Genomic DNA, 13,387 nt, shown 5'->3' on the forward strand with positions numbered 1-13,387 from the left:
AAGAAAAGAAAGAAACAACAACAACAGTCATTCTCTGTCAATCCCTCAAGAAAAACTGACAAGAATGTCCATGGTTTATTGAAGGACTTCCTGGATTTTTTTTCATATACACCAGATTTTTCATGAATGCTGGGCCAACCCAACTTTGCATTCTAGTTTTTATGTAACATTAGCATTTCTTCACAGCATTCAATATTCAAAATCGTGATAATGACATTTCTAGTACCATACAAGTATATATGGTCTAATTTTTATTAACTTATTTTAATGCTTTAGGTATTTTTTCTTCTCTGTATTTTGCTATATGAGCTTTTATTTACAGCTACTTTTTCAAGCATGTTTAGGTTAAAAATTCTCTTTCTGGGATGTCCTATTACCTGTTATACCTGGGTCAACTCATTAAAACCTGAAATATTTATACATACATAGTCATATGTTGCTTAACACTGGGATCTGTCCTAAGAAATGTCATTAAGTGATTCTACTATCATTGGGCAACCACTGTATATAATACACTTAACACAAATGAACATGGCTAGACATTCACTGGGTGATACAATCTCATAAGATCACTGTTGTATGTGTAGAATATCATTGCTAAAATGTTATACAGCTGACCATATCTGTCATCTGTACATGTTGTCATGATTATGTTGGTCATTAGTTCAGGAACAAGACAGGGTCCTCACTCCACCCAGAAGAATCCTTCTCCCAAGTACTGTATGTAGTGTCAGTGCCTGTTCCTAACTCAGTGGACACCTGAGGACCTGTCATGATATTTGAGGCTGTCTTTTGCATTGCATTCACTCCTACTAGAAGTCTTAAGTTTCTGTTTAAAGAAACCTTACAGCTTTTAGCAGTAATAGCTCATTTCTGTCAATTACATCATCATATTTGGTGCTACCAGTCACAGAGGTGTACACTGTCAATCTTGAGAAACTATGACATGTGCTACAAGAGCAAGATATCATGGAGTCCTGTCACTAGAGCTTTTTTTATCTTTACCTTGAAAAAAAAGAAAACAGGCAAAGGCATGATTTTCTGGATAGTTTTAAACTTCTATTTTCAAACTACCTAAGTAACCCCTTTACATTACAACATTATTTTCAAAGAGTATAAAAATGTATACATTTAAATGGAGAAGTTTCTTTGCTCTATAAGCTTTTCATTATTCAGGCTAAGTACTGTAAACAGCTTGGCATTTGCTAGAACTTTTCTTTCTCCTTGCCCATCTAAATTACAAATCCTGGCATAAAAATTTTATCTAGCCAGGGATTTAGCTCAGCGGCATAAGCACCTGCCTGGCAAGTGCAAGGTCACGAATTCAATCCCCAGTACAAAAAAAAAAAAATCTAAATTCAAAGAGAACTCCGGGTTTTAAGACTTTCTAGCACAAATAATCTGTGCTCTTTGTAAAAACTTTGAACAAAATAGCTGCAATATGAAGTAGTGATGCCCCTCTACTTTTAACAAGGTAATTATATCAATTCTAGACATTTTCCTACAAAAGCCCAAACCGTTACTTGTATATGTATGTTAGTAACTATCACATTAAATGAATAGGACACACAGAATTTGCACTGCTGGTTCAAATCTCTGTATGGTGACTGTACTCCTTGGAAAATTTCTAGAGCAGATTTCTGATTTTACTGCACATAAATAAATCATTAAAATCTTCTAGTGACTTTTAGTCACAACATAATCCACTGTAAAGATCGCAGTACAATTCCTTTAATGTGAGTAATCCCTCTCTCAAGCGAGTAACTGAAGCTCCCCCTCTGCCTCCTGCCTCATCTCTCTCCCTTCACCTCTCTGTTGAGAGCTACACCAGCAAGAAAAGCTACACCAGGATCGATGAGTTCCCTCCTCCAGCCCACAGCTGGTCCACAGCGACATACACCTCTCTGAGTCAGTGACTTTTAGAAATTTACCCTACAGATATGTCTTATATGTAACAAACACATTTATTTCAGAGTGTCTGTTGCCACATTATTTGAAGTAGCAAAAAAATAAAAATAAAAACTTCTACAGGCTTTCAAAAGGACAATTAAATATCGTATTATGTTGAACCACCTAAAATTGCTATATTTAACTTACCTTTTTAAAAGTGCCATGGATGAAACTCAAAGCCTGACATAGGCCAGACAAGCACTCAACCACTACATTATTGACCTGGTCCCTTTTTCTGCCTCCTGAGAGCAGTTTCAAAGAGTTGAATCTAGTATCTCCATCCATACAATGCAATAACACCACACAGTGTTATCTAGCTATCTAGATACCTATGTAATAAGACAGCTGGAATGTGTCCCCTCAAAATTAGTATATTCTGCAAAGTATGGCATTACCTCCCATAAGTACCCATGTAAAGTCTACAGGTAATTAGGTAATTAGGTTACAAAGGACTGTTAGGGTGGGCTTCTAACCCACACAAATGACTGAAGGTATACAGCAAGAAACTGAACATGCAAGCCAACCATTAGAAACAAACTTGAATTTACTTCAGTCACTTTAATTGTAACTGTTACATTTGGTCTTACTCTGTTCCCTCTGTCCTTCTAATCCATTTTTACTTTTACTCTTGTAACAAGTTTTCTTCTTTATGGCCAGGATCAAGAAAACTACCAACAACAATGCTGGAGAGGCTGTGGGAAAAAGGAACTCTCCTGCACTGTTGGTGGAAGTGTAGATTGGTGCAACCATTGTGGAGGTCAGTCTGGAGATTTCTCAAAAAGCTGGGATTGGAAGTCCCATTCGCCTAGCTATTCCACTTCTAGGCATATTCCCAGAAGAACTGAAAACATCATACCACAGTGATATATGTGCACCTATGTTTATAGCAGCACAATTTGTAGTCACCAGATCTTGGAAACAACCTAAGTGTCCATCAACTGAGGAATGGATAAAAAGTTGTGGTATTTTTATACAATGGAGTACTACTCAGCTATAAAGACTGATCACACTGAGATATTTATAAATAAATGGACGCAACTTGAGATCATACTCATAAGTGAAATAAATCAAACTCACATGTATAAATACCGTATAGTATCCTTAGCATAAGAAATGGTAAGAGTACAGAAGATTTTATGGTAACTTTGATTCCCCATTATATTCCTTTGAAGCCTTATAATGTTTTCATTCATTAGTTGGAATGGTTTTATTTTGTTTTGTTTGATTTTATTATATGTGATGGTATGAACAGCTATTTTGAAGAAAACAAGACATTATAGCAGCCATTGCTGATTTAATATCATCTTGCTTTGAAGTCCTACCATGCTTTTGTTCTTTTGTTTCCATTGGTGCTATCATGTTGTATCTTATTGGGCTTTAATATGTGTGATAGTACAAATTTTTTATGGAAATGAGATAACATAGTAGCCATTGTTCATTTTCTGTTATTTGGTTCTGAATGCCCTGTAATACTTTTATCCTCCTGCATGGTTTTATACTATTTTGTTATGCTTGATACTATTGTATGTGAAGGTATGCTCAACTATTTCAAAGAAAGAGACACTATGGTAGCTACTGTTAATATCAGGGTGTGAAGTGTTGTGCGGCTTACACTGTTTTGTTCTGATCTGCCTTGTTCTGTCCTCTTTTGTCTTAATCTCTGTAAAATAATTTTTTTAAAAAAATAATTTTTCCTCTTTATTTTCCTCAATATATTTTTCCTTTTATTTTTATCCTATTCATTTCATCCTTACAGTGTTAAGAAACATAAGGTAGTAGACATTTGTTAGATGGTTTCACCTGTTCTATGAAGTTTCTTCAGTTCACTTGCTCCATTAAATGCAGCACTTGTGCTGTCAGTGTCAGGCTTTGCAAGCCTTTCTCTCGTGGTGTGGGTAGCTATACTCTTTCGAAATACTCAGCTTGCAAACATTTTGTGAAAAAACAAGCCATTCTAAGGATGAAACTGACACACAAAGAAAAGAAAAGCAATAGCAACCATTGTTAAATTCTTATCATCTTGATTTGAAATCCTATATTGATATTGTTTTTGTTGTTTTGCTTTTGCAGTTTGTTTGCATCTTGATTTTTGTTTTTTTCTTTTTAAAAGAAAGAAAAGTAAACCAGAGATAAAATCAGAGAAAACAAGTTGCTCCCTAATAACCTAAAGTACCCTAATACATATCCCTTCATATGCCTGGCAGTTGGTTCCAGGACCCCCGTGAATACCAAAGTCTGAAGATGCTCAAACATTTTATATAAAATGGCATAGTATTTGCATACAACTAGCCACATCTTTTTTGTTGTTTTGAGACAAGATCTCACTTTATAGTTTAGGCCGGGAATACAGGCATGCACTATCATGCTTAGGTGGTCTAAGCATATCTTTCTGTATTGTCATGGTTTATGTTGGTGGCCCCCAAGCCTCATGCCTTTGCATTATGCATTTGTGATTGGTTCATTGTCTAACGCTTGGATTGGGGGAGTAAGTGCTACACTGGCCTAGGGATGGAGCCAGGATGTGATTTAATGGCAGGAAGGTGTGTCTTGCCCTCTTGCAGGTTTCTGGTTTGCTGTTTTGAAGCCACCATAAACTGTGGCCCCACCATGCCACCCTGCCTTGGAGCCAACTGAGTATAGACTAAAACTTCCAAAAACTTTAAGAAATAAACCTTTCCTTTCCCAACTTTGGGCATCAGGTATTTTGTCTCAGTAACCGGTAAAACAGAACTAAGATATATACACTTTGTCATCTTTAGATGACTTAAACAATACTTAATACAATGTAAATTCTATGTAAATAGTTGCTATTCTACATTGCTGAGGAAATGGTGATAAGCAGGAAAAACTCTGTGTTCAATACAAATGCAATGTGTTTTTTCTGAATATTTTCAGTCAACAGTGGGTTAAATCTGCAGATGCAGAGCACACTGATACAGAGGGCAGGCTGCATTAAAATTTTCTTTCTTTTTTTTCCCCCCGGTACCAGAAATCAAACTCACAACCTCGCACTTGCCAAGCGGGTGCTATGCCACTGAGCTGTATGGCCCTTAAAATTTGAAGATCTTTTCCTCCATAAATTATTTAAAAAACTACCTCTATGATCTTCTGCCCTTCTGTTACAAAAGTTTTACCCACCAACTGTCCACCATCCTGACCACTTCTGCCAGGAAAACAGTGAAACTATACAGGCTTTTAGTACTAGAATATTAGTTCCCCTCCTAGTTCTATATTCCATTCTGAAAAATTTCATAATTTTCCTGTTTGCCTGTTTCACTATATTTTGAAAAAATTCCTTGATCTGATCTAGCTCATTAATTCAGTTATTTCAACCATGCTATTGTTCAGCATTCTTATTAAAGTTTAAAAAGCGGGACTTCCAGGAAGATGGCAGAGCAGTAAGCAGCAGAGAAAACAGCATCTCTGAGAGTCACTGTCAGACACTGGAATAGAGCATCGTGGGGAAGAGATGAAAAAAGGAAGTAGGTTCCCCAGACCCGGGAAGAATCTGACCTGTGAACTGAAGCCCACAGAGACAGTAAAGAGAAAATTGTCAACCAAAAAGGTGGCACAGCTGGCTGTGTCTTTGCCCAGAGCCAGCCTCACTGCATGAGACTTGTTAGAACCTGAGGACACACGGTCACGGTCACGGAGACAGTGGCAGCCTGCGACTCCAGAGGCTTCTGCAAAAAGATAAGGCAGTGGAGGGGGGTGGCAGAGGGAGAGGACTGCACTGGCTGGCAGTGAGTGCAGAGGGCTCAGTCAGGCCTCCTACAGGGAGAGAACAATTAGCCAGGAGCCATTTTGGAGTCAATCTGGATAAGCCCAAACCAGAACTGCTGCCAGCTTCCTCCAGTAGCTCCTAGCTGGGCACAGACTCAGGGAAGCCCCGTGAGTCTGGTCTAGCGGGTCTAGGGGCAGCCCTGCTAAGGTCATCTACTACTCTGCCATAAAGCAACAGCTGGTTTATAGGGATAGAGTTGCACGATTCGGGATTCTGTCTCCACAGGCTGTCTACTAGTGAACCCAGAGAGAATCCTGGAAGTGGGCTATTTTTTTTTTCTTGTTTGTTTTGTTTTGTTGTTTGTTTTTTATTTCTCTTCCACTGTTGTGTTTTTAATGAGGGTGACAGTGGTTCCTAATATCTTTGTGGGTGTGGTTCTGTTCTGTTCTAGCTTTTTTCTCTTCCATTTCTCTTTTCTTTCACTCTTCTGCACCAGTTTCCCCAAGTTGGTGGGATCCACCTTTGTCCTCCAACCTTACTTGTAATCTCCTTCTCTTTCCCCTCTATTTTCTCCTTAATCCATTTTAAATTTAACCTCTGAGGGCAAAATTGGCACACTACAGACTTACAGGCTACATATAATTATCTGGTTTGTTTTATATTTTGTTACATAATCACAAACCTAGTTCCAATGGTTAAAAGTTGCAAATTAAGGGTTAGCTTAGTTTGTTGATTTATAGGTTGCATTTTTTGGGTTTATTTGTTTTGTTTTGTTTTGGGTTCCGGGGATGGAACTCATGACCTTACACTTGCCTGGCAAGTGCTGATGCTGTTGAGCCCTATCGGCTGAGTTTGATGCTACTGGTACCACTACAACCACAACTGACATAATTTTTTTAAACAGCTGTTGGCCCTGATAATCCACAACTGAGATTAACTGAGGATCACAGAAAATACTGTGGAACAGTGTCAAAGAACAAGGGACTAGGCCAAACTAGCAACAACTTCTCATCTCCAACAAACTGAAAAGGTAAGATCTTCCAACAGACGCAAAACCCAAAGACCAGCTATGCCTGGAAGATCTCTCAGAGAAGTAATCATCACCTAAGTGTACTAAATACCACCAATAAAGCAACCCACCATAAGCAATTTACAAGTACACCTCAGGAATTAAAAAAGAAAAGAAATGAGAAGATACTCTAAAACAAGATGCAACCCCAGATATCCAGTTCACCAAAGCCAAACCCAAAGAACAGTGAGGTGGGACAATCTGAAAGCCCCCTACAAGGTCTCTCCAAAGTGCTAACGACAAAGCCACTGAATGAGGCTCTGCAAAAAAATGAAATCAGAAATAATCTCTCAAATAACCACAGAGATTACCAAAATACACACTATGTTAAGCAATGTTAGAGCAGACACAGACAAAAACATAGACGAGCTTAAGCAAATTACTGAAGCATAGCACAGGAAACAAATGGAATCCATAAAGCAGATGCAAGCAGGTATCCAGGAGAATAAAAACTTCACTAAAAGCAGATTAGGCCAATGTGAAAACAGGATCTTAGATATTGAAGACAGGCTTGCAGTTAGTAACCAGGAAGAGAAAGATTTCTCAAAACTAGCAAGAGACCATGAGAAATCAATCCAGGAGCTGCTAGATGAGACAAAGAAGAATAACTCAAGATTAAGTGGAGTCAATGAACAAGCAGGAGATAACACAGTCAATGAATAGCAGGACATGATATTAAAAACATCTTCACAGTGGCCCTGAATCAAGGCTGGCAGCTTTCTGATACTGTTGGTTTCAAGCAGGAGCCTAAAGAGATGGTTTTCTATAGTTTGTTGGCCATTTTAGAACTTAGGCAGTGAAATGGTCAATTCATTAGAAAGAAACAGCTTGGAGCAACCCCTCCTCCACCCCCCATGAATGACTGTGAGGGTGGCAGGCTCTGGGGGCCCAGGATGAGAGCCACCGGCATATTATGGGACCCATGCCATGCTGGGACCTAGAGTGCCAGGAAATCAAGCAACCCCTCCCCCCTAGTGAGTGGCTGTGAGCGTGGCAGGCTGCAGCAGCCCAGGACAGGAGCCACTGGCTTTTACTGGGACCCAAACCATGCCAGGACCTGGAGTGCTGGGAAACCAAGCAACTCCTTCCCAACTCAAGAGCGACTGTGAGCTTGGCAGGATCCAGTGGCCCAGGATGGGACCTCTGGCGGTAACTGGGACCCATGCCATGCTGGGATCTGGATTGCTGGGAAATCAGGCAACCCCTTCTACCTCCCGTGAGCAGCTGTAAGTATGGCAGGCTCCAGCGGCCCAGGATGGGAGCCACCAGCATTTACTGGGACCCACACCAAGCCAGGACCTGGAGCACCAGTAAACCAAGCAACCCCTCTCCCACCCACAGTGAGTGGCTATGAGTGTGGCAGGCTCTGGTGACCCAGGACAGGAGCCACTGGCATTGACTGGGACCCGCACCATGCTGGGACCTGGAGTGCTGGGAAACTAAGCAACCCCTCCTCCCCTGGTGAGCGGCTGTGAGTGTGGCAGGCTCTGGTGGCCCAGGACGGGAGCCACCAGCATTTACTGGGACCCGTGCCATGCTGGGACCTAGAGTGCCAGGAAACCAAGCAACCCTGCCACCCCCCATGAGTGGCTGTGAGCCTGCTGGGGCAGGGGCTGAGAATCAAACATCACATCTTCTCCTCCTTCACCGCCTCTATTAGCAAGTGGGAGCCAGTGATCTGGACATCCCTTGTGAGGTTGACCATAGGCAATATAGCAAATAGGGTAGATTTCCTTCTACCATCTCTTTGAAGGCAAATACTTTTATCCCTGTTTTTTTTTCTAATTAACGGTGTTATTTTAGCCTGTTTTGTTTTGTTGAACTTCAATATACATGAAAGTATAGACAGCTATTTTGAAGAGAATGAGAGACTCTACAACAGTCATTAGTAACTTCCCTATTGTCTGGTTTTGAAGACCTAAAACACCTTCCTCATTCTGTTCAGATCAGTTTTATACTATATCGTTTTGTAGAAATTCTTTGTATGCAAAGACATGGACAACTATTTAGAAGAAAACAAGAGACAACAGGATAGTGAAGATCTCAGGTCATCTTGCTTTGAAATTTATATCTCACATTGCTTTCTTATGTCCTATTTTATTTTGTTTTGTTGTGTTTAATTTTACTACCTTTAAAATAAAAATAAAAATAAATTAAAAAAGAAAAAAACATCTTCACAGACATGATGACAGAAAAGTTTGCTGGGAGAGAAAAAGAATTTGACATACAAATAAGTGAGGCATATAGAAATCTAATTAGCAATAATCAAAAAAATCTATAACCAGGCATATCATAGCCAAGATTCCAGATATTCAACACAAGAATAAAATCTGAAAAGCTGTTAGGGAAAAGAAAACAAATCACCTATAAAGGAAAGGCCATCAGAGTCACAGCTGACTTCTCAGCACAAACTCTCAAGTCAAGGAGAGCTTAAAGTGCTCCAAGTTCTAAAGGAAAACAACTTTCAACCCAGATTGATGTATCCCACAAAACTATCTTTCGGGGCTGGGAATTTAGCTCAGCGGCATAAGCACCTGCCTTGCAAGCAGGTGGTCATAAGTTCGATCCCCAGTACTGATTTTAAAAAAAAACTATCTTTCAAAATTGATGGAGAACTGGACGTGGTGGCTCACGCCTATGATCCCAGCACTCAGGAGGATCCTTGCGAGTTTGAGACCAGCCTAGGCCACAAAGTGAGCTCAAGGCCAGCCTGAACTGCACAGCGAGACCCTGTCTCAGAAAGACCAAAAAAAAAAAAAAAAAAATTGATGGAGAAATAAGATATTTTCATGACAAAGAACACCTGAGGAAATTTATGACCACCAAATCAGCACTCCAAAATGTTCTCAAGGACATTCTAGAAAGAGAAAATAACGACCACAGCTCCATGATCCCCAACAGAAGGAAACCACCAGGAAAGGCCAACATCTAGAGGAAAGGGGAAAAATGTGAGGAGTCAACAACAGGAAAATAACCAGGATAAGTCAACACACATCAGTTTTAACTATCAATGTTGGGGTTGGGGGTTTAGCTCAGCGCCATAAGCACCTGCCTTGCAAGCAGGTGGTCGTGAGTTCGATCCCCGGTACCGATAAAAATGAAAAGGAAAAAAAAAAAAAAAAAACCTATCAGTGTTAAGGGTCTCAATTCACCAGTCAAAAGACACAAACTGGCAGAATAGATCAAGAAGCAAGATCCAACAATATGCTATATACAAGAAACACATTTGCTTCAAAAAGAAATTCATAGAGTGAAAGTCAAAGGATGGAAAACAATACACCATGCAAGAAGAATCCAGAAAAAAGCAGGGGTAGCTATTGTACTTACAGACAAAGTGAATTTCTTTTTTTTTTTTTTTTGTCTTTTTCCTTTTTATCGGTACTAGGGATCGAACTCACGACTGCCTGCTTGCAAGGCAGGCGCTTATGCCGCTGAGCTCAATCTCCAGCCCCTAAAGTGAATTTCAAGCCAAAACTGATTAAGGGAGATAAAGAAGTTCACTACATCCTCATAAAGGGAACAATTCAAAAGGAAGAAATAATAATCATAAATATATATGCAACAAATGCCAGTATACTCAGCTATATAAAACAATTACTACTGGACATGAAAAATCAAAACAGCCCTAATACAACTGTATTAGGAGACCTCAATACCCCACTGTCACAAAAAGACAGATCAACTGGAAAAAAATCAATATTAGAACTAAACCACACTTTTGAACAAACAGACTTAGTAAATGTCTATAGACTGCTCCACCTCATAACATTAGAATACACATGCTTCTCAGCTGCACACGGGACAATCTCCAAAATAGACCATATACTGGCTTATAGAACATGCTTAAGCAAATGTAAAGGAATTGAAATTATCTCATGAATACTATCAGGCCAAAATGCAATGAAATTGGAAATCCATGCCAAAGGAAACGATAAAAGCTTCACAAACACATAGAATTTAAATAGCACCCTACTGAACGACCAACAGGTCATAAATGAAATTAAAGAAATTAGACAGTTTTTACAGGTGAATGATAATAACAATAAAACATACCAAGATTTGTGGGACACAATGAAAGCAGTCTCAAGAGGGAAATTTATAGCAGTAAATGTCCATATCAGAAAACAGAGCAAGCAAATATGAACAAGTTAATGTTGAACCTCAAACTTTCAAAAAAAGACCAGGCTAAACCAAAAGTTCATACAAGGGAGGAAATTATAAAGATCAGAGCAGACATGAACACACTGCAGACTAAAAAAAAAAAACAAAAAACAAAAAAATCAAGGAATTGAAGAGTTGATTCTTTGAAAGATTAAATAAAATTGACAAACCCAGTCAACCTTATCAATACAAAAAAGGAAGAAAAGACTCAAATCCATGCCATTAGGAATGAAAATGGCAAAATCACAACAGACCCTGAAGAAAATCATCTATACTGGTACAAAAGAGAGGAAAAGAAAGTGCTCCAAACTATATAACTGCATGTATATTTAAGTGTATAAGATAGACAATGATATCACAGAGTTTTATTGGATCAATGAACAGAACTGTTTGCAGTATCATTGATGGAATGTCCACTTTACAAGCTTTAATTTTGTGACTTGAACAATTATTTTTAAGATGACAATATGTAATCCATTAACTAGTGATTTCCTACTGTTCATTTTTTTCTGTAAATCTGTATAACTTGTACCCTTTCCCTGCTTTTTTTTTCTTTTCTCCTTAAATAAAATTAAAAAAAAAAAAAGAAAATCATCTATACTTAGTTTGAAAACTTGTATTATAGTAAGTTGGAAAATACAGAAGAAATGGACAGATTCCTAGATACATATGAATTACCAAAGCTGAATCAAGAAGATATAAAAAACCTAAATAATCCAGTATCAATAAATGAAATTGAAGATGTAATTAAAAACCTATTAACAAAGAAAAGTCCAGGCCCTGATGGATTCTACAAGAACTTTTTAGTGAAGGCCGAACACCAATGCTTCTCAAACTCTTTAATGAAACTGAAAGGGAAGTAATACTCCCAAGTTCATTCCTGGAAGCACACATTACTCTGATTCCAAAGCCAGAGAACGACCCAACTAAGAAACAGAAGTAGGATTCATCCCAGGGATACAGGAATGGTTCAACATATGTAAATCCATAAATGTAATACACCATATTAATAGAGCCAAGGACAAAAACAATATGATCATCTCAATAAACGCAGAAAAAGCTTTTGACAAAGTCTAGCACCCATTCATGATAAAAACCTTACAGAAAATTGGAATAGATGGTCTTTATCTCAATCTGATAAAGGCCATCAATGACAAACAAACAGCTGACATCATACTAAATGGGCAAAAACTGAAAGCTTTCACTCTAAAATCAGGAACAAGAGAAGGATGTCCATTGTCTCCACTCTTATTCAACACAGTCCTGGAAACTTTCGCAGTAGCAATTAGACAAGAGGAAGAAATAAAAGGAATAAAGATAGGAAAGGAAGACGTAAAACTATAGTTATTTGCAGATGACATGCTACTCTACTTAGAAGACCCCCCAAAACTCCACCAAAAGACTTCTAGATTTAATAAGCAAATTCAGTAACATAGCTGGTTACAAAGTCAATGCTCAAAACTCAATAACCTTCCTGTAGATGAATAATAAACTCACTGAGACAGAGAAATCAGGGAAACAATCCCTTTTACAATAACATTCAAAAAAATGAAATACCTAGGAATCAATCTAACAAAGAATGCAAAAGACCTCCCTCTACATTGGAAACTACAGTACTCTAAAAGAAACGGAAGAGGATATTAGAAAACGGGGAGATAGCCCATGCTTTTAGGTAGGAAGGAAGAATATAGTGAAAATGGCCACACTTCCAAAACTGTTATACAGATTCATGCAATCCTAATCAAAATCCTAATTGCAAAATCCTAATATCTCACAGAATTAGAGAAAACAATCCTAAAATTCATCTGGAACAAGAAATTCAGAATAGCAAAGGCAATCCTGGGAAACTAAGACAAAACAGGAGGCAGTACAATCCCTGACTTGAAATTATACTGTAGGGACTGGGGATTTAGTTCAGTGGCATAAGCATCTGCTTGTCAGATGCAAAGTCATGAGTTCAATCCCCAGTACTACAAAAAAAAAAAAAAAAAGAAAGAAATTATACTGTAAAGCTACTGTGATAAAAACTGTGTGGTACTGACAAAAAAAAAAAAAAAAAAAGACCTGAGGATCAATGGAACAGATTAGAAGATGCAGAAACAACTCCAGACACACTAAGCCACCTTATCTTTGACAAAAATGCCAAACATATTCCCTGGAAGAAAGGTAAGTCTCTTCAATAAATGGTGCTGAAAAAAACTAGCTCTACACATGCCAAAGATAAAACTGGACCCATATCTTTCACCAACTACTAAGCTAAAATTAGAATGGATCAAAGATCTTAATATTAAAATTGAAACATTAAATCTGCTGGAAGATAGAGCAGGTAAAACTCTTGAATACACTGGTGTTGGCAAAAGATTTTATGAACAAAATCCCAGCTGCACAGGAGCTATCACAATCAACATCTGGAATCTCACCCTACTGAAAAGCTTCTGCACAGCAATAGAAACCAACAGAGTGAGAAGACAACCCACAATGTG

At 38.5% G+C, this 13,387-nt stretch overlaps 1 protein-coding gene and 1 non-coding gene across 6 annotated transcripts in view; one reads left to right on the forward strand and one right to left on the reverse strand.

The window, feature by feature from the left end:
- The window catches only part of Usf3 (upstream transcription factor family member 3), a 93,604-nt gene that overhangs the window by 70,284 nt on the left and 9,933 nt on the right, over nt 1-13,387 (reverse strand). The gene's annotated exons all lie outside the window — the stretch shown is intronic.
- On the forward strand, nt 7,436-7,572 carry LOC111756661 (small nucleolar RNA SNORA2/SNORA34 family). The gene has a single exon (XR_002791085.1). It is a non-coding gene; the product is annotated as a small nucleolar RNA SNORA2/SNORA34 family (small nucleolar RNA).

Source organism: Cavia porcellus, unplaced genomic scaffold, assembly GCF_034190915.1.
Source record: "Cavia porcellus strain 051 isolate PalLab524CR breed Dunkin Hartley unplaced genomic scaffold, mCavPor4.1 scaffold_15, whole genome shotgun sequence".
NCBI classification, from domain to species: domain Eukaryota; kingdom Metazoa; phylum Chordata; class Mammalia; order Rodentia; family Caviidae; genus Cavia; species Cavia porcellus.